At 41.6% G+C, this 20,551-nt stretch overlaps 1 pseudogene; it reads left to right on the top strand.

Moving 5' to 3' along the window:
• LOC100365810 (40S ribosomal protein S17-like) lies at window positions 19,927-20,334 on the top strand (annotated as a pseudogene).

Raw genomic sequence — 20,551 nt, 5'->3', positions numbered from 1 at the left:
ACTGGTTCTTTCTGGTCTAGACTATTACAGAAACCCCTCCCAGCCAGTTGGCTGGCACTCTAACCCTAAGAGAAGGTGGAAATTTAATCTATAAATGAAATTGTGCAGAGCGACTCCACCCATGTTGCCACAGGTCTGTAAGCAGCAAGCTACTTTGTGGGAAAAATGCAAATTTCTCTTAAACTTCCTCCTCTGAATATCATTATGACTCTTCTTTAAACTGAGATCGCCAGGATTACAAGAAATTGTTGCCCAGGAGGGAGCCCCTAGAAGAACATGTGATATTTGTAAAAGTTGGATATGCCCAATACTTTAGGACCCAGCAGCCTGGAGGCCACCCCTCTTCCTGAGCTAAATAGTACTTTGGTTATTTTTAATTAGGACAAAAATGAACATTTTCAAAAGCCTTAGTGACAAAGACTGGCCAAAGGGCTTTACATGTCTTTTGATTCTGTCAAACACAAGACGCAAAAAAAATTGCCTGCTACATTTATTCTAGCCAGCTATTTCCCTAAATTGCAAAAATATTCCCTAATCGAAGAAGCCTTGACCTCAGCTATGACATTTCTCCTCCAGTAACTGAAGTCAGTAGCCCAGGAGTTGCCTGCAACCTACAACTTAGTCCCCAGAGTCCCCGGAAACTAGGCCAGGAGAAAGAGGGGCTTGAATATCGTGACCTTTTGTAGAACGTCTACTGAGCAAAACGTGTGGGTTCAAGACAAACTCCAGTTACAATTTCCTTTTGCCTTATCTGGAACTCAAAGGAACAAAGGCCTCTGTAATTCATTTTTGTTGTAGAGCAAAATTTGCAGTTTTAAAAAAAATCCTTTCTATATAAACAACACACATCAAAAGATGAAACAAGGTTTCTTAATAAAGTTGCTCTAAATAGAGAAAGGAAGGGGTGTGTCTCCCCACCTACCTACCCATCACAGAATGATATAACAAATGTTCCAAAAGAAGGTACAGTGGTCTCCTACCTTACTTGAAAACAGAGAGCTTTATTTAAATTATGGGTTCTATTCGTTCCCATAAGAAAGAAACTATTATTTGCCTGCCTTGGGAGTTCCAGTTTTCATTCAGAAACTCAACAACAACGACAACAATAATTTTTATAATCCTACAACAGCTCTTGGCAACTCCAAGCACCAACTGCCATTTAAATACCAACAGACATCATGTTTTAGGGGAAAACAAAAAACAAGCAAACAAACAAAAAACCCTTCTGTTTCCAGTGTGTTTGGCAGCAAACAGAAAGCAACAGTATGTTCCAAAAATAACTGGATGTTTGTTCATCAATGATAAAGGAATAAACTCCCAACCACACTTCACTGAGACAGACACCCCCTCCATCCTGCACTTGGTACAGCTTCTCCATCCCCAATGTGTCCTACTCACTACTACAAAAGCATGAGCAAGGTCTCTGCTTCCCAGGCAGCACGCCTGGAAACATGGCTGAAAACCTCATTGTCTGAAAGTCCAGTGCCAGACAAAATGGAATAATCCACCAAGCCCCCACCCACCCACTGCTTGCAGCGGGAAACTCAGACACAACCAGAACCTACTCGTAGACTGAGCAGCTGTAGAGAGATCAGAGAAAAGAGGTGACAGAGTGATCCATTCCAAGAGATGAGCTTCCTGGATTTTTGCTCTTTTACCCTTTGATTTTGACCCAACAGCAGTCCTGTGTCCCATACCAGGACCTTAAAATACTTAGGGAAAATCCAGTTAAGTACATGTGGAAATGATCCCTGGGCACTTAAAAGTGTGGAGATCATAGAGAGGAGGGAGCTGGAGAATGTAATGTACTCACCCTGCATCAGGTTTCAGTACCATCCCTTGGCTGAGCATGTGCAGCACAGCTACATGAAGACTGGGAGACACAGGTTAAACTGTCATCCACTGTCCTATCCTGGAATGCTACCCACAAGAAACTGACCCGCAGGGTCAAAGTGAAGGCTTCAAAAGCTAGGTTTTCATTGCAACCGCCATCCACAAATGTCAAGAGAAAACTTGGAACCTAATGAGGCTGATTATCTGCTAATAAAATAAATAAACTTTCTCCGTGGAAGATAGGGAGACCAAAAGATTTATAATGTAATGCTCAAAATGCCTAAAATTCAATTTAAAAAGTACTTGATATTCAAAGGGTCAGGACAATGTAATCAACTCTCAGAGGAAACATGTTCTACAGGTGGAAACTCTGAGATGATCCAGACCATGGGGGCAAGAGCATAAAGAGCTTTTACAAACACTCTCCCTGAGGCAGACTTCTTACAATAAGGAGGTGCAGACATTCCCAGTTGATATAGTTTCTAAAAAAATCTTAAAATGGAGAAATTTTGGAACCAGAATAACATGTGAAGTATACCATTAAAAAAATCACTGAAAAAAAAAAATCACTGAATGAAACTTATAGCACGAATGACAGGGGAGAAAATAAAGAAACCTGAAAAGAGCTAAGTGATGCAAACAGGCAAGGAAAATAGGGGTTTTAACAATGGAAACAACTTAGGAAAAGTTGTTTTCAGCGCAAAGCAAAACATCCAACATCTGTAACACTGAAGGCCAGAATCGCAGCAAAGGAGGCTGTGTCCTAAAAAGGAATTTTTGAAATAATAACTTTAAAAAACAAATTCTGTGAAGGACGTGAGACTAAGTCTTTATTAGTGACACAGAAATGATAGATGTCTATGTCCCAGGTAACACTCACTAAAGGGTGATGGATGCTTATGTTCCAGTGAGTTCTGATGCTCACTAAAGGAGGGCCTCGGGGTTGGGGACTTAGCTCAGTGGTAGAGCGCTTGCCTAGCAAGTGCAAGGCCCTGGGTTCGGTCCTCAGCTCCGAAAAAATTAAAAAAAAAAAAAAAGGAGGGCCTCTGTTGAGACGTTCGTCTTAATATACACAGGGTACAAACCATCTTAGAACATGCAGAAAATAGGCAGTATGGCAAGGATGCAGTTAAACACAGGCTCAAAAAATGGCCTCCCCTTCACCAAGGCTATTGGGATTTGCTGTTGCCAAGTGCCTAGCTTGCCAACAGTAGAATATAGCTATGAGCCCTGAACCCGAGTGTCCTAGCAAACCACTCACTAACAAATGCATTACAGTGTGTCCACTTCATCACAAAAGGGGAGAGAACATGTCCTCTCTAGACTAGGACTATATCCTGGATAGGAATTTGTCTTCTCTGTGTTTTTCTTGAACTGCTTTCAACAGAATTCAATAGAATTGCAAATGCCTCGCCATCATCATATCGCACATGCATCCTTTCTGACGGAGAGCCTATCCACTTGAAGAGCAGCAATAAGTACATACCCATGGTATTTCATGACCTATCCCTCTGAAACAGAAGGATGGGGGGACTCTGTCCCAGAAACAGATGGGAAACAATACCACAAAAGGACAGTTCTGTCACGAGGTGCAAAACAGCATTTGTAATGTTGACCAATCGATGGTGCCAGAATGCATCGATTCGGGAATCCAAAATTGAAAGTGAGAAAGGCTCTTTTCACTGTTGTATCTAAAATACATGAATATTACTTTAGGCTCGGTCTCTATGACTTTGAATTCTATGGATCTGGAGATCCCGGTTGCTCAGAAGAGACAAATGCTTCTATTATCGATTAATGTGATTCTGCTGAGCTGAAGGGTGAGACAAATAGCAGTGGTCAGATGGCTTCCTCAGATGAACAAGCAAAGGACAGGAAACTGTACTACATGGAATAATTAATCCCAACTAACCAAGGAAAACCAGGTTTCTGAGGCTCAGTTGAAGTGAATGGGATTATGTTAAAAACATAGAGGATTTCCTTGGATCATCCATTAGTATTTCCATGTTCAATATTAAAGAACAATAGAAGGTAGCCATGGTAGCAGATGCCAGGAGTGACAGCATTTGGAAGACTAAGTCAGAACAATCACAAGTTCAAGGCCAGTCTGGGCTTCTAAATCAACCTCAAGCATAGATATGTATATGCACACACACACACACACACACACACACATGCATGTGCACACCATACGTACATATATATTTGCCAAGTAATATTAGGATTGAACTTGATGATACATTCTTATATCACAGCACTTGGGAGGTAAAGGCAAGAAGATCAGGAGTTCAAGGTCATCCTCGGCTACGTAGGTGTTCAAAGAAACAAATGGAAGAAAACAGCAGAAGAGAGAAAGGGCGCCCATGTTCATGGATTGGCAGAATTAATATTATAAAAACTACTAAATTGCTAGAATTATCTATAGATTTTAATACAATCGCCATCAAAATTGCAACAGCATCCTTTACAGGACTAATTTGTAAAAAAAAAAAAAAAAAAAAAAAAAAAAAAAAAAAAAACTTCTAAAATTAAAAGGGACACAAAAGACAAAGCAGTCCTAAACAATGCTAGAGACATCATAATGTCTCAGACTCTACAACTACCCACACTAACAAAATACTTGTGAGACTGTCAAAGACACAGACATATAGGTCAATGGAACAAGACAAAAGACTCACCAATAAAGCCATACAGATAAGACACCTAAGCTTTTTTTTTTTTTTAAGTGAAAGAGAGAAAAGGCATTGAAGAAAAACTAGTCTCTCCTATCAACCATCCTGGAAAAGGTGGGTATCCACATGAAAAAGAATGAAATTACTCTCTCACCCCACACAGAAATCAATCCCAAATTGATGTAACGTGATGATCTAATGGAAGGCCTGAAATACCTAGAGGAAAACAGCTCAGGATCTAGCCATTGGGGAGTGTGAGGCATGGGGAGGAGGCTTTCCAAAAAAAGAACTCCAATAGCACAGCACGCAATCCCCACAACTAACAAGTGGGATTACAGGCACTTGAAATGCCACTGTGTAGCCAACAAAACAATCAGCAGAGTGGAGAGATGGCCTGCAGAACCGGAGAAAATATTGCCAGCTATTCGTCTAATGGGGATTTGATATTTAAAATCAATACAGAATTCCAAAAATTAGACACCACAGAATCAAGCTACCTAGTCAATAAATGGGCTACTGAGTTGAATAGAGAGTCCTTTAAAGAAAATAAAAAGAATGACCCAAACTATCTGTGGGAGGTGTTCTGCTCTATCGTGTACGTGTAAAGGAGAACGACTTGTACAGCCGTGTCACTCTGGCTAGAATTAGTTAGAATGGCTATTGTCGACACCCGCGGATCCCGGCCCGCAGCAGCTCTCTGCTCCCAGACCCGGTGAGAGAGAGACCCAACCGCCTGGTCAGGTGGGCACTCCTGAGGCTGCAGAGCGGAAGAGACCACCAACACTGCTCACCCCTGCCCACATCCCTGGCCCAAGAGGAAACTGTATAAGGCCTCTGGGCTCCCGTGGGGGAGGGCCCAGGAGTGGCAGGACACCTGCCTGAGACACCACCAGAACCTGAAAGAAACAGACCGGATAAACAGTTCTCTGCACCCAAATCCCGTGGGAGGGAGAGCTAAACCTTCAGAGAGGCAGACAAGCCTGGGAAACCAGAAGAGACTGCTCCCTGCACACACATCTCGGACGCCAGAGGAAAAAGCCAAAGACCATCTGGAACCCTGGTGCACTGAAGCTCCCGGAAGGGGCGGCACAGGTCTTCCTGGTTGCTGCCGCTACAGAGAGCCCCTGGGCAGCACCCCACGAGCGAACCTGAGCCTCGGGACCACAGGTAAGACCAAATTTTCTGCTGCAAGAAAGCTGCCTGGTGAACTCAAGACACAGGCCCACAGGAACAGCTGAAGACCTGTAGAGAGGAAAAACTACACGCCCGAAAGCAGAACACTCTGTCCCCATAACTGACTGAAAGAGAGGAAAACAGGTCTACAGCACTCCTGACACACAGGCTTATAGGTCAGTCTAGCCACTGTCAGAAATAGCAGAACAAAGTAACACTAGAGATAATCTGATGGCGAGAGGCAAGCGCAGGAACCCAAGCAACAGAAACCAAGACTGCATGCCATCATCGGAGCCCAATTCTCCCACCAAAACAAACATGGAATATCCAAACACACCAGAAAAGCAAGATCTAGTTTCAAAATCATATTTGATCATGATGCTGGAGGACATCAAGAAAGACATGAACACACTTAGGGAAACACAGGAAATCATTAATAAACAAGTAGAAGCCTACAGAGAGGAATCGCAAAAATCCCTGAAAGAATTCCAGGAAAACACAATCAAACAGTTGAAGGAATTAAAAATGGAAATAGAAGCAATCAAAAAAGAACACATGGAAACAACCCTGGATATAGAAAACCAAAAGAAGAGACAAGGAGCTGTAGATACAAGCTTCAGCAACAGAATACAAGAGATGGAAGAGAGAATCTCAGGAGCAGAAGATTCCATAGAAATCATTGACTCAACTGTCAAAGATAATGTAAAGAGGAAAAAGCTACTGGTCCAAAACATACAGGAAATCCAGGACTCAATGAGAAGATCAAACCTAAGGATAATAGGTATAGAAGAGAATGAAGACTCCCAGCTCAAAGGACCAGTAAATATCTTCAACAAAATCATAGAAGAAAACTTCCCTAACCTAAAAAAAGAGATACCCATAGGCATACAAGAAGCCTACAGAACTCCAAATAGATTGGACCAGAAAAGAAACACCTCCCGTCACATAATTGTCAAAACACCAAACGCACAAAATAAAGAAAGAATATTAAAAGCAGTAAGGGAAAAAGGTCAAGTAACATATAAAGGGAGACCTATCAGAATCACACCAGACTTCTCGGCAGAAACTATGAAGGCCAGAAGATCCTGGACTGATGTCATACAGACCCTAAGAGAACACAATACCAGCCCAGGTTACTGTATCCAGCAAAACTCTCAATTAACATTGATGGAGAAACCAAGATATTCCATGACAAAACCAAATTTACACAATATCTTTCTACAAATCCAGCACTACAAAGGATAATAAATGGTAAAGCCCAACATAAGGAGGCAAGCTATACCCTAGAAGAAGCAAGAAACTAATCGTCTTGGCAACAAAACAAAGAGAATGAAAGCACACAAACATAACCTCACATCCAAATATGAATATAAAGGGAAACAATAATCACTATTCCTTAATATCTCTCAATATCAATGGCCTCAACTCCCCAATAAAAAGACATAGATTAACAAACTGGATACGCAACGAGGACCCTGCATTCTGCTGCCTACAGGAAACACACCTCAGAGACAAAGACAGACACTACCTCAGAGTGAAAGGCTGGAAAACAACTTTCCAAGCAAATGGTCAGAAGAAGCAAGCTGGAGTAGCCATTCTAATATCAAATAAAATCAATTTCCAACTAAAAGTCATCAAAAAAGATAAGGAAGGACACTTCATATTCATCAAAGGAAAAATCCACCAAGATGAACTCTCAATCCTAAATATCTATGCCCCAAATACAAGGGCACCTACATACGTAAAAGAAACCTTACTAAAGCTCAAAACACACATTGCACCTCACACAATAATAGTGGGAGATTTTAACACCCCACTCTCATCAATGGACAGATCATGGAAACAGAAATTAAACAGTGATGTCGACAGACTAAGAGAAGTCATGAGCCAAATGGACTTAACGGATATTTATAGAACATTCTATCCTAAAGCAAAAGGATATACCTTCTTCTCAGCTCCTCATGGTACTTTCTCCAAAATTGACCATATAATTGGTCAAAAAACGGGCCTCAACAGGTACAAAAAGATAGAAATAATCCCATGCGTGCTATCGGACCACCACGGCCTAAAACTGGTCTTCAATAACAATAAGGGAAGAATGCCCACATATACGTGGAAATTGAACAATGCTCTACTCAATGATAACCTGGTCAAGGAAGAAATAAAGAAAGAAATTAAAAACTTTTTAGAATTTAATGAAAATGAAGATACAACATACTCAAACTTATGGGACACAATGAAAGCTGTGCTAAGAGGAAAACTCATAGCGCTGAGTGCCTGTAGAAAGAAACAGGAAAGAGCATATGTCAGCAGCTTGACAGCACACCTAAAAGCTCTAGAACAAAAAGAAGCAAATACACCCAGGAGGAGTAGAAGGCAGGAAATAATCAAACTCAGAGCTGAAATCAACCAAGTAGAAACAAAAAGGACCATAGAAAGAATCAACAGGACCAAAAGTTGATTCTTTGAGAAAATCAACAAGATAGATAAACCCTTAGCCAGACTAACGAGAGGACGCAGAGAGTGCGTCCAAATTAACAAAATCAGAAATGAAAAGGGTGACATAACTACAGATTCAGAGGAAATTCAAAAAATCATCAGATCTTACTATAAAAACCTATATTCAACAAAATTTGAAAATCTTCAGGAAATGGACAATTTCCTAGACAGATACCAGGTATCGAAGTTAAATCAGGAACAGATAAACCAGTTAAACAACCCCATAACTCCTAAGGAAATAGAAGCAGTCATTAAAGGTCTCCCAACCAAAAAGAGCCCAGGTCCAGACGGGTTTAGTGCAGAATTCTATCAAACCTTCATAGAAGACCTCATACCAATATTATCCAAACTATTCCACAAAATTGAAACAGATGGAGCCCTACCGAATTCCTTCTACGAAGCCACAATTACTCTTATACCTAAACCACACAAAGACACAACAAAGAAAGAGAACTTCAGACCAATTTCCCTTATGAATATCGACGCAAAAATACTCAATAAAATTCTGGCAAACCGAATTCAAGAGCACATCAAAACAATCATCCACCATGATCAAGTAGGCTTCATCCCAGGCATGCAGGGATGGTTTAATATACGGAAAACCATCAACGTGATCCATTATATAAACAAACTGAAAGAACAGAACCACATGATCATTTCATTAGATGCTGAGAAAGCATTTGACAAAATTCAACACCCCTTCATGATAAAAGTCCTGGAAAGAATAGGAATTCAAGGCCCATACCTAAACATAGTAAAAGCCATATACAGCAAACCAGTTGCTAACATTAAGCTAAATGGAGAGAAACTTGAAGCAATCCCACTAAAATCAGGGACTAGACAAGGCTGCCCACTCTCTCCCTACTTATTCAATATAGTTCTTGAAGTTCTAGCCAGAGCATTCAGACAACAAAAGGAGATCAAGGGGATACAGATCGGAAAAGAAGAGGTCAAAATATCACTATTTGCAGATGACATGATAGTATATTTAAGTGATCCCAAAAGTTCCACCAGAGAACTACTAAAGCTGATAAACAACTTCAGCAAAGTGGCTGGGTATAAAATCAACTCAAATAAATCAGTTGCCTTCCTCTATACAAAAGAGAAACAAGCCGAGAAAGAAATTAGGGAAACGACACCCTTCATAATAGACCCAAATAATATAAAGTACCTCGGTGTGACTTTAACCAAGCAAGTAAAAGATCTGTACAATAAGAACTTCAAGACACTGAGGAAAGAAATAGAAGAAGACCTCCGAAGATGGAAAGATCTCCCATGCTCATGGATTGGCAGGATTAATATAGTAAAAATGGCCATTTTACCAAAAGCAATCTACAGATTCAATGCAATCCCCATCAAAATACCAATCCAATTCTTCAAAGAGTTAGACAGAACAATTTGCAAATTCATCTGGAATAACAAAAAACCCAGGATAGCTAAAGCTATCCTCAACAATAAAAGAACTTCAGGGGGAATCACTATCCCTGAACTCAAGCAGTATTACAGAGCAATAGTGATAAAAACTGCATGGTATTGGTACAGAGACAGACAGATAGACCAATGGAATAGAATTGAAGACCCAGAAATGAACCCACACACCTATGGTCACTTGATTTTTGACAAAGGAGCCAAAACCATCCAATGGAAAAAAGATAGCATTTTCAGCAAATGGTGCTGGTTCAACTGGAGGTCAACATGTAGAAGAATGCAGATCGATCCATGCTTATCACCCTGTACAAAGCTTAAGTCCAAGTGGATCAAGGACCTCCACATCAAACCAGACACACTCAAACTAATAGAAGAAAAACTAGGGAAGCATCTGGAACACATGGGCACTGGAAAAAATTTCCTGAACAAAACACCAATGGCTTATGCTCTAAGATCAAGAATCGACAAATGGGATCTCATAAAACTGCAAAGCTTCTGTAAGGCAAAGGACACTGTGGTTAGGACAAAACGGCAACCAACAGATTGGGAAAAGATCTTTACCAATCCTACAACAGATAGAGGCCTTATATCCAAAATATACAAAGAACTCAAGAAGTTAGACCGCAGGGAAACAAATAACCCTATTAAAAAATGGGGTTCAGAGCTAAACAAAGAATTCACAGCTGAGGAATGCCGAATGGCTGAGAAACACCTAAAGAAATGTTCAACATCTTTAGTCATAAGCGAAATGCAAATCAAAACAACCCTGAGATTTCACCTCACACCAGTGCGATTGGCTAAGATCAAAAACTCAGGTGACAGCAGATGCTGGCGAGGATGTGGAGAAAGAGGAACACTCCTCCATTGTTGGTGGGATTGCAGACTGGTAAAACCATTCTGGAAATCAGTCTGGAGGTTCCTCAGAAAATTGGACATTGAACTGCCTGAGGATCCAGCTATACCTCTCTTGGGCATATACCCAAAAGATGCCTCAACATATAAAAGAGACACGTGCTCCACTATGTTCATCGCAGCCTTATTTATAATAGCCAGAAAATGGAAAGAACCCAGATGCCCTTCAACAGAGGAATGGATACAGAAAATGTGGTACATCTACACAATGGAATATTACTCAGCTATCAAAAACAACGAGTTTATGAAATTCGTAGGCAAATGGTTGGAACTGGAAAATATCATCCTGAGTGAGCTAACCCAATCACAGAAAGACATACATGGTATGCACTCATTGATAAGTGGCTATTAGCCCAAATGCTTGAATTACCCTAGATCCCTAGAACAAACGAAACTCAAGACGGATGATCAAAATGTGAATGCTTCACTCCTTCTTTAAATGAGGAAAAAGAATACCCTTGGCAGGGAAGGGAGAGGCAAAGATTAAAACAGAGACTGAAGGAACACCCATTCAGAGCCTGTCCCACATTTGGCCCATACATATACAGCCACCCAATTAGACAAGATGGATGAAGCAAAGAAGTGCAGACCGACAGGAGCCGGATGTAGATCGCTCCTGAGAGACACAGCCAGAATACAGCAAATACAGAGGCGAATGCCAGCAGCAAACCACTGAACTGAGAATAGGTCCCCCGTTGAAGGAATCAGAGAAAGAACTGGAAGAGCTTGAAGGGGCTCGAAACCCCAAAAGTACAACAATGCCAAGCAACCAGAGCTTCCAGGGACTAAGCCACTACCTAAAGACTATACATGGACTGACCCTGGACTCTGACCCCATAGGTAGCAATGAATATCCTAGTAAGAGCACCAGTGGAAGGGGAAGCCCTGGGTCCTGCTAAGACTGAACCCCCAGTGAACTAGACTATGGGGGGAGGGCGGCAATGGGGGGAGTGTTGGGAGGGGAACACCCATAAGGAAGGGGAGGGGGGAGGGGGATGTTTGCCCGGAAACCGGGAAAGGGAATAACACTCGAAATGTATATAAGAAATACTCAAGTTAATAAAAAAAAAAAAAAAAAAAAAAAAAAAAAAAAAAACCTGAGGTCAGTAAGACTACAATTAAGGCCAAAAAAAAAAAAATTAAGTAAATTTCAAGCACTGACATGAATTTCTATCTAATCCAATAAAGTTCTATAATTAAAGACAAAAAAAAAAAAAAAAGAATGGCTATTGTCAAGAAAATACATAGCAAAATGCTGGTGAGAATGTGAAGAAAGAGGGACCCTCGAATGTGGCCAGTAAATAAATGTGTAACCACCATGAAAATGAATGTTCTCAAAAACCTGAAAACTAAACGCAGAACTCCATGAGACCCAGTCATCTCACCTCCGCATCCGCAGACCACAGAGATACTTCTGTACCCACACTCGCTGCCTCGCTATTCACGGTAACCGAGGGCTGGAATCTGCCTAGGTGGCCATCTGAAGATGGATGGATAAAGTAGAGATAATGCAGACACACAAGGGAAACCTGTTCACCTGTGAAAGGAATGCAATTATGACATTCACGCAAATGGATGGGACTTGAGATTATCAAGTGAGCAAAATAAACCAGAAACACAAATATCATGTTTTCTGCCATAATCAGAATCTAATTTAAATTTAGACACACACACAGACAGACAGACAGACAATGAAAATAGAAATGGGGCTAAAAGAGAGGGTTGCATTCTAAAGGAAGGGGAAGGAACAAGAGAAGATAATGGAATGTGTGTGCATATGTGTATGTATGTGTATCTGTATGTACATGTGTATGCTTATATGTGTATGTATGCACATGCGTGTGGTGTATGCATGTATGTATGTGTGTATATGTGTGTGCACATATGTTTATTGTGTGTGCACACACACGTGCATGTGTATGGTGTGCACATGTGTATATGCATGTGTACTTATATGTATATGTATAGGTACATATGTTTATATGTATGTATGTGTGATGAGAACAGAAGAAATAGATAAGCCATAGGAGACAGGAGATGCATGAATAAGAACAGAGTATGAAAGAATATGGCACATAATGAACCCCATGCCTCTGCACTAACCAAAAGTTTGAAAAATAAGTATCTGAAAATATGAATTTTTATGAAAATGCAAAAGCAAATCAATGTACTAAAAATGTACACTTTTAAAAGAAATAGTATCTGTAAATGTGGACATCCCCAGACAAAAACAAATCAAAGCCTTGAAACCCAAAACTCATACTTTATATAAGAGTTAATTTAAAATATTATTTTGGGTTGGGGATTTAGCTCAGTGGTAGAGCACTTGCCTAGCAAGCGCAAGGCCCTGGGTTCGGTCCCCAGCTCCGAAAAAAAAAATATTATTTTGATGTTAAATTCAAATCATAAAACTATAAAATCTTTTTAAAGCATTCCTAGACTTAAGAGTACAGATTTTAATCCAGACAGAAACTATGGATGAGTTAGACTTCATCAAAATTACAATTTTCTGTCACTAAGATAAGTAGCAATCTGAAAGAAAAACACCAGACAACCATAAATTCAGCTAAGGACCATGTCTAAGATATAATTTATAAGGAACAATCAAATGCAAGAGTAAAAATTATCCAAAAAGGAATTGGGCAAAATAAATAAAAGTATACCTAAGTGGCTATTAAAAAGATAAAATATGCATTTGTAAAAAATGATCAAAATCATTAGTAACTATAGAAATGTAAATTAAAACAACAATAGATGCCCCTCCATTCCCTTTCTGGTGATTAAATTTGTAAAAACAGTGACAGGAGAGTGAGAAGCAGACAGTGGAAGAGGGTCAATCAACTGCTTCTTGGGGGAAAGTTAACTGATGGCACCAAGCTAAGAAACAATGAAAAACACCCAACTGTCGGATGAACCAGCATCTGCAGTCCTGGACACTTGTCCCAGAGAAATGAAGTCTCAAGGCACAAAAGCCTCTGCATGGATGTTTTCAGCACCTTTGTTTGTACCACACAAGCACTGGAAACAACCCGGTGCCCTTCACTGGGTAAACAATTCAACTGATACAACCACTGTGGAGAGCTCTTGGGGCTGCTTCTAGGAATTTAGGGAGAATATTTGACGTTGGGCTAGGACAAGGACATAAACTCAAGAAAATACAGCCAAGAAATGGATTCCTTGTATCATGACCATCTTGATAATTCCCTACAAACAGCAATCTCCAGACTTTTGCTTATTTATGCCTTGTTTGTTCTTTGACTACTTTGTTTATGCCTTAGGACTGACCATATTTTTGATATGTACCTAGAATGATATAAAAGCAGACTGGGAGAAATTAAACCCACTTCCGCACCTACTGGAGTCATACCCTAATGTTGTCTAATTGTATTTTTTTTTTCTTTAATTCTCCCTCCCTCCCTTGAGACCCTGACGACTGACTGAGCTGTCTTGGTCAAACCACATGATGGAATAAGGCCAGCAACATGAAGGTACAAATTGCTGAGGAGGGGAGCGAGGAGGGGGAGGCGGAAGCCAGAGGGCTTTCAAAAAACAAAAGCTGAGAGGAAAAAAAGAGACATTTCCAAAAGGTTATTCAATTTTCCACAAATGGTTGCAATAACACAGCATTGGTGAAATAATAAAATTGCAGAGATAGAGGACAGACTGGTTGTCGCCTGGAGCTAAAGAGTGGATGAGAGACTTCGGCTGGCTAGGCCGGCATGCCCAAAGTTTGTAAGCTGGAACCCAACCTAATAATCATATCTACAGGTACAAAAAGAATTGTTAGCCACAAAACAGAGGTGATCATAGGTGAGGGAGCAGACACCCATGAGCAGAAGCCTCACAGGGAAGGAGTGCCTGTGGGGAGGATGAATTGCTGGAGGCTCAGTGTGGGTGATTGTGGGAGACCATAAACTCCAGAGAGACCCATTCATTGTCACTGCACTTGACTCAGTTTTCCCTTCTGGAGATCTCCAAGGGTCTCACAGTGAGGCGTGGGGGAGGGGAAGCACACACGCCATCCCCGTGCCTCTTTCCATCTGGAGAACAAGGTCAAACTCTTTTAAATGTGAGAGTGTTCTATCTTTTTTGATAAGGTTTGCCCTTGAGAGAAATTATTTCAGAGACTAATTTGCTGGTGTTCACTGGAGCCTAACTGGCCAGGAAGAACTTTCAACCAGAAGTGACTGTAGTCATCCTATTCCTCTGAGGACGGAGGGACACTGAAGAGCACATCTGAAGGTCGGGATCCAGAGAATAGATCCACTCAAATGCTAGCTCCTGACCATAGGCGTCCGGCATGCTTCTCACCTGCTTTCCTTAGCGTGTTCCTAAAGGCCTGCTGACAGAGCTTCTTCACACACAATACCATCTCTGCCTAGCAAGAAGGAGTGCCAAGCACACAAAAGGGCAAAGAGCACAGCTGAAAGAGACAGAGAAACATCAAACCCAGGCTCCAATGTAACTACAGCTGGGCTATTGAAATTAGCATTCAAGGACTAAAACCTACAATATGCTAAAGGCTTCACAGACAAAGGGAGCTGCATATGTTAGAAAAACCTGGAAGTTCTAAGGAGGTTAGAGATCAAAAACACAGACACAAATGAAGAATGGCCTGAGTGGGTTTCATTAGTGGATAGGGCATAGTTGAGGAAGGACCCTTTGAACTTGAGGCTATCTCTATAGAAACCTCCAAAATAGAAAAGGAAGGGGGAGTTGGAGGAAGGGGCTGAAGAAAAAAAGAACAAAACAGGGGTTGGGGATTTAGCTCAGTGGTAGAGCACTTGCCTAGGAAGCGCAAGGCCCTGGGTTCGGTCCCCAGCTCCGAAAAAAAGAACCAAAAAAAAAAAAAAAAAAAAGAACAAAACATTTTAGAACTACAAAAGTTCAAACATTCAAAACGGGGAGAAATGAAAGGAAGAAAATAAGCAGTTAAAATAATAATGACTGAAATTTTCCCCCAAAGCAATGTCAGGACCCCTAAGCATTGATCCAGGAAGCTGAGAGGATGCCAAGGACCAGAAAAGCCAGGAATGCTGTGTTTAGCTCTGTCATTATCACACTGCAGAGACCCAAGGCTTACCGCTAGAGAAGAACATGTGACCTCGTGATACCCCTGCTCCTTCAGCAAATCCTACTGCCATGTGCCACCAGAAGATCATGGTGTACAGATCAACTAAGCAGGGATCCTAAGAACTCACAGAGACTCGCTCGGGCTGCAATCACGGAGCCTGCAGGGGTCTCTGCTAAGTCCTCGGCATATACACATGCTATGGTTGCTTAACTGACGGATTTTGTGGAACTCCTAACAGTGGGAGTGGGGCTGACTCTGTCTCTTTTTCCTGCTCTTGGGACCCTTTTCCTCCCACCGGAACGCCATGTCCAGCCTTAATGTGAGGGTTTGTGCCTAGTCTTATTGTATCTTGGTATGCCATGTTCGGTTGACATCCTGGAGATGCCTACCCTTTTCTGAGGGAAATAGAGGAGTGGATGGGAGCAGGGAGGTGGGAGTGGGGGTACTAGGAGGAGTGGAGGGAGGGGAAGATGTGGCAGGAATGTATTGTGTGAGAGAAGAATAAATAAAAAGAAAAAACATGACCTATTGACTGACACTGATTAGAAATAAACCTGACTTTTGCTCAGAAGCCTTGCAAACAACAAGAGAGATATTTTCCTCTTCCTTCCGCTCTTCCACTCTCTCTCTCTCTCTCTCTCTCTCTCTCTCTCTCTCTCTCTCTCTCTCTCTCTTTTCCTCTCTTCCTCTCTTCCTCTCCTGGCTTGACACGATTAAAAAAAAAAGGATTTTTTTTTAACATTTATTTATTTATTATGTATACATCACACAGCTTTCTGCCTGCATGTATGCCTACAGGCCAGAAGAGGGCACCAGACCTGATTGTAGATGGTTGTAGATGGTTGTGAGCCACCATGTGGTTGCTGGGAATTGAACTCAGGACCTCTGGAAGAGCAGACAGTGCTCTTAACCTCTGAGCCATCTCTCCAGCCCAAGAGAGATATTTTTTTTTGGTTCTTTTTTTCGGAGCTGGGGACCGAACCCAGGGCCTTGCGCTTCCTAGGTAAGCGCTCTACCACTGAGCTAAACCCCCAGCCCCAAGAGAGATATTTTTGAAGTTAAAAAAAAAATGTTTTTTAAAACCCACTTTGCAAAATTATCCTCCAACAGGAAAGGAGAACTGGCTGAGATAAGGAAAAACTGAAAGATGTGTTCCTTGAAAGAACTTTAGTTTTTCAGAGAAAAGGAAACTATGTAGATCAGGATTTTCTGTCTGTATGAGGTGCTGCAGAAGGAAAGGGTGAGTGTAAAACTCTTCATTTTGTTATTCTTAATTGATAGAAAGGATAACATTGGCAAAATGATGAAAGCAACATGTTTTATTATATATTCCTGATGCATCTAATACACAAACACACAAACACACACACACACACACACACACACGCATATATAAATGAGATGCCCCTCGTAAGTCTTGAGCATTTGAATTCTTGGACCCAGTAAGCAGCTATTTGTGAAGGTTTATGAGGTGTGGCCTTGTTGAAGGAAGTGTCACTGAAGGTGGGATTTGTAGTTCACGGTGTGAGCTCTGGGCTACCATGTCTTGCCTCTGCTCTGCCATCATGGACTCTCACACTCTGGAACCATAAGCACAAAATAAACCATTCCCTTCTACAAGTTGCCTTGATCACAGCAACAGAGAAGTGACTAACCTGACATATAATGCATGTGTTTATGCATAAGTGAGACAAGGGGCAGAAACGGCAGGACTGAGAACTAGGGTCCCGTCACCATTATAAAATACACTACTCGTGGAGCAGCACGAAGTCATCTGAAAGGGGAGTTAGATTAGTGATGAATATATACTGCGGCTCCAACAGAAGCCTCTAAAAGGCTTTTCTAAGTCCTATTTAAGACAGAGACAAGCTATCATACATGTAACTACAGCCATCTGATATTTGATGAAGTCAAAAATATACACTGGAGAAAAGACAGTGCCTTCAACAAATGGTGCTGGGAAAACTGGATGTCGAAATGCAGAAGAGTGAGAGTAGACTCATATCTATCACCCTATAAAGGAATTAACTGCAGGTGATCAAAGACCTCAATGTGAAACTGAAACTGCTAGAACAAAACAGGCAGTGGCCTCTGTGGTAGAGATGTGGGAACGAACTTCCTGAATAAGACTCTACTTGCCAAGGAATTTAGGCCAACAATTGACAAGTATGACCTCATAAAATTAAAAAGCGTCTGTACAACTAAAGAAACAATTCTGTGAAGAAGAAACCCACAGTTTCATATCTGACAACAGATTAATATCCCACATATGTATAAAGAATTCCAAAAAAGAGAATCAAGAAAACAACCCAATTTAAGACTATGGGTCCAAACAGAGTTCTCAATAGAGGAAGTAAACTGGTTAAGAAGTATTTCCAAAAGCATTCATCAGATTTAGCAATTAGAGAAATGCAAGTTAAAACAACTGAAATCTCATCTCACCCCAGTCAGAGCGGCAAAGGTGGACAAAGCAACTGATAATGAATGCTGCCGAGGTTGTGGTGACGACGGTCTCATTCGCTGTTGGTGCGGCTGCAAATTGGTGCAGCCACTCCGTGGAGTGTGGAGAACTCAGCGTGGAGAATGCTCAAAAAGCTATAAAGAAATCGGTCATACAACCTGTCCATGCCACTCCCTGGCATGTGCCCACAGGACTCAAACGCCTATTCCACTACACCTGCCCAGCTACATTCATTGCTGCTCTATTCATGATCATCAGAAAATGGAAACAGCCATATAGACCTTCAGCAGAAGACTGGGTAATAAAAATGTGGTATATATACTCATTGGAATACTATTTAGATGTCAAGAAAACTACAGTCATGAAATTTTCAGGTAAATGGGGGAACTAGAAGGTATTATACTGAGTGGGGTAACAGAGAATCAGAAAGACCAGAAGTGCAGGGTCTCGCTTATCTGCGTGGACTAGCTCCAAGCCTTTAGACGTGAGTATATAACCTGGAGCAACCTCAAAAAGCAGGAAAGTGATGGGCCATGGGAAAGTGATGGGGGCATAAGAAGGGGGGTCTAAAGAGCGGAACTGGGGATGTATATGAAGGGGAAATAAGAAAACGGAGATGAGGACTAATTGGAAAGGGGGAAGGAAGATCAACAAATAAGAGGGAGGAAGAAGGGGGAAATAAGAGGCGTCCCTTGGAGCTTTTGGTCAAGGTAATCCAGAGATTCCTCCCAAAGCAATACAGTCTGCTGCTGTTGCCCTTGGTCTCAGGGGCTGAAGCTAAGTCCTGTTGTTGAAGACACTACACACTTTGGACACAGGACTCAGAGGACTCAAGCTGAGTCCATGCGCTGTGTTCACATGACTGCAGACTTCAGACAAGTCAAACACTCATCCCACATAAAACAAGTTGGGTTTTTTTTAGGTCAGATCTTTAAAACACACACACACACACACACACACACACACACAAACACACACACATACACACACACACACACAAACACACACACATACACACACACACACAAACACAAAAGGACACAAATTAATGAAAAGTGGAAGACAAATAGTAGTAAAGAAGCAAATATAAACATCACAACTGCTTGATGGGTTGCCATTCAGGAAAAGACAAATCACGGAGATAATAATAAGATCTGTGGAAGTCAGGGGCAGGGAGATGAAGGGAAATGAGAGGAACACTGAGGATGGGAAGAGAGGCTGTGAAATTCCTCTGCATGGTATTGTAATTATGGTGCACATCATCACACATTTGTCTAGACTCACAGAGCATAAAACACTAGAGAATTCTAATGTAAAGGAGGGAGGTTAGTGATAAGAACTTGATATCTCAATGTGGATTCATTAATTACAACACACATCCCCTCTAGTGGAAGATGTTGGTAATGTGTGTGAGTAGGCATATGGAAACTCAAGTTTGCAGGGAATTAGAAATACTCTGCAAAGAGGGCGGAGAGTGCTAGGTTTAGAGAGATGGCTCAGGCACTAGGGAAGCTTATTGTATAATGATGGGAGCTGGAGTTTACATCCCAGCACCAACATAACAAATGCATCAGGCAGCCCTTCAAATGCCCATACCTTGTAATCTGTGATCTGTGACCTGGGTTTGGAGAGAGCCAGAGACCAGCCTTCTGGGATCTCTTGGCTCCCATCCTAGCTCAGTAAATGTCAGTCAGGTTCACCTTACCTCAAAGAGAGAGGCAGAGAGTAGCAGAAGAGGACACCTGTCATCTTCTGGCCTCTGATGCATGCATAGGTATGCAAACCTTCACACAAATGCACCTCCATGTACTCACACAGACACAGATGCAAACATATAAAAAAATACAGAGCCTCTTTTACCGAGACCCGTCAACATGGGCCGCGTTCGCACCAAGACTGTGAAGAAGGCGGCCCGGGTCATCATCGAGAAGTACTACACGCGCCTGGGTAATGACTTTCACACCAACAAGCGCGTGTGCGAGGAGATCGCCATCATCCCCAGCAAAAACCTTCGGAACAAGATAGCCGGCTATGTCACGCATCTGATGAAGCGGATTCAGAGAGGTCCTGTGAGAGGCATCTCCATCAAGTTGCAGGAAGAAGAGAGGGAAAGGAGAGATAATTATGTTCCTGAGGTCTCAGCCCTAGATCAGGAGATCATTGAGGTAGATCCTGACACCAAGGAAATGCTGAAGCTTCTGGACTTTGGCAGTCTCTCCAACCTCCAGGTCACTCAGCCTACGGTTGGGATGAATTTCAAAACACCACGTGGAGCTGTTTAATCCGTTATGCCATATTTTCAATAAACCTGAAAACAAAAAAAAAAAAAATACAGAACCCCTTTTAAAGTAGTCTAGTTTTTAAGGTGGCGGTAGGTACGAGGAAAATGGATCTGTCTAGCAATGGCCATGGACGGTTTTCTTCTTTGTGGTTTACATGATCATTGTCATTATCTTGGCTTTAATAATGAGTTTCTTTTGCAAAATGCTATATGCGTGG

This window comes from Rattus norvegicus, chromosome 8 (assembly GCF_036323735.1).
Source record: "Rattus norvegicus strain BN/NHsdMcwi chromosome 8, GRCr8, whole genome shotgun sequence".
Taxonomy (NCBI): Eukaryota; Metazoa; Chordata; class Mammalia; order Rodentia; family Muridae; genus Rattus; species Rattus norvegicus.
This window is presented reverse-complemented; position numbering and strand designations above follow the sequence as displayed.